The sequence below is a fragment of the Enhydra lutris genome, unplaced genomic scaffold (assembly GCF_002288905.1).
Source record: "Enhydra lutris kenyoni isolate GAN:26980312 unplaced genomic scaffold, ASM228890v2 scaffoldscaffold13, whole genome shotgun sequence".
In the NCBI taxonomy this organism is placed as follows: domain Eukaryota; kingdom Metazoa; phylum Chordata; class Mammalia; order Carnivora; family Mustelidae; genus Enhydra; species Enhydra lutris.
The window spans coordinates 19,171,217-19,173,424 of NW_019154097.1; positions in this window are offsets into that span (position 1 = coordinate 19,171,217).

Sequence of the window (2,208 nt, forward strand, 5' to 3'; positions counted from 1 at the left end):
TCAGGGAAGCCCCGGCTCGGGATCCGGGCTGCCACGAACTCCCGCCAGTACGAGGCCCGCGGGTCGTCCGCCAGATCCTAGGAGCCGACTGCTGGGACTCGCTCCCGCCGGATAGGTGTGGTTGAGATTTAAATGAATGAAAGAGACCGCCCGAACTTGAGAACCTCTCAGTTGTGAACAGTTTTAGTCTCTGAGTGCTTTTCGACCCTACAGTCTGGGTTTGAATTTATATGAAACATTCGTTGCACAATACGGAATGGTCACTATGTTGCCAGCATTTTATACAGTTTTTCATATTCCTCCATGTAAAGAAACAAATCCTATGAAGGAGTGATTATTCCCTTTTTTTCAAGTGAAAAAGACACTAATAGAGTGATTACAGTGATTCACTAATACAGTGATTACAGTTTCACAGCCACTAGAGCCCCTTCTCCTCTGAGCAAAATTATGTATGTATAATTAGTGGTAACTCGCTTGTTTGCCCTTTTGTATTCTGTCTAGTTCTGAAATTCAGTGATTTTTCAATTCACAGATCATCAAAACTTAAGTCACTAAACGCTGTCCTCGACCAAATACCTGAATGGGAAGAGAGGACTGCTCCCCCTCAGCCACCTCATTTGCGAAGCGAGTAACAAGACGTTTCAATCATCATCTATCCTTGCTAGTGTATCCTGCTTTTAAATAAGTAGGCGCTACTAAAACTACTTAAACTGTCTATTCATTCATCATTAAGTCATTATTTATTGTTTACTATGTGCCAAGCACTGCAGGGATAACCCAAAAACTCACGTTCCAGCATTCATGGTTGAATGGATTCCTCGATGGCTCTATTATTTCTTGGCAAAAAAACAATTTTCAGATAGCTCATTTCTTGGGGACCCTATTTTTAAAGAACTGTATCTAACTTCAGTCCGTCTTTTACAAAAGATGAAATATATTTTATATGTTAAGTCTAAGTATTAAGTTGCAGTTGTAAACATTGCCACCCCACATTGCCAGATGGATGTTAAAAATATGGGCAAGTCCTTGATGCAATCTTTATATTGTTTTGAGGATATAGTCTGTTGATGAAATTTCCTTAATTTTTTTTTTAAGCTACAGGAGTAACAAACATATATGCTCATTTTGGAAAATTGAAATAGTATTAAATATTAAACACTTAGGATTATATTTCTTCACAACCTACCCCCTACCCATGATAACCAATGCATCAATTCTGTGAGTGTGTTTCTAGACCCCCACCATTTTTATTTGCTCTTTTTACTTAAAAACTCTAGAGATTTCTTTCATATCTGTACTTTTCATCTATTTAATTCGGCTTTTTTTTGCATTTCTTTTCTTTTCTCTTTGTAAATATATTTTTTTTCTTTTCAATTTTTTATTTAAATTCTAGTTAATATACAGTGCAATATTGGTTTCAGGAGTAAAATTCAGTGGTTCATTACTTACAATGCCCAGTGCTCATCATAACAAGTGCCCTCTTTAATATCCATCCCCCATCTGGCCCATCCCCCACCCACATCCATTCATCAACCCTCAGTTTGCTTGCCCTGGTTAAGAGTATCTTGTGGTTTTTTTTTCCCTCCATCCTTTTTCCCCTTCCATATGTTCTTCTGTTTGTTTCTTAAATTCCACATATGAGTGAAATCATGGTATTTGTCTTTCTCTATCTGACTTGTTTTGCTTAGCATAATACACACTAGCTCCATCCATTGCAACTTAATTCATTTTAATACTGCATAGTATATCATAATTTCACACACCACAATTTAACCTTTTTCAAAATAGTGGAAATTTACATTGTTTCTAATTATTCAAACTAACAATATTGCAAAGAACATCATATATGTATGAGCATCTTTGCACACGTTATTTCTGAGGAATTCATTCCTAGAAGCAGAATTGCAGAACAAAGGGCATACTCATTTTCAAGTTTAATTAATATTGTCAATATGATTCCAAAAAGGTTGTACCAGTTTACATTTTCCTTCTTTATTTATTTTTTTTTAAGATTTTTTTTTTTATTTATTTGACAGACAGCTCACAAGTAGGCAGAGAGGCAGGCAGAGAGAGAGAGGAGGAGGAGGAGGCAGGCTCCCTGCCGAGCAGAGAGCCCGATGAGGAACTCGATCCCAGGACCCTGAGATCATGACCTGAGCCGAGGGCAGAGGATTTAACCACTGAGCCACCCAGGCGCCCCTACATTTT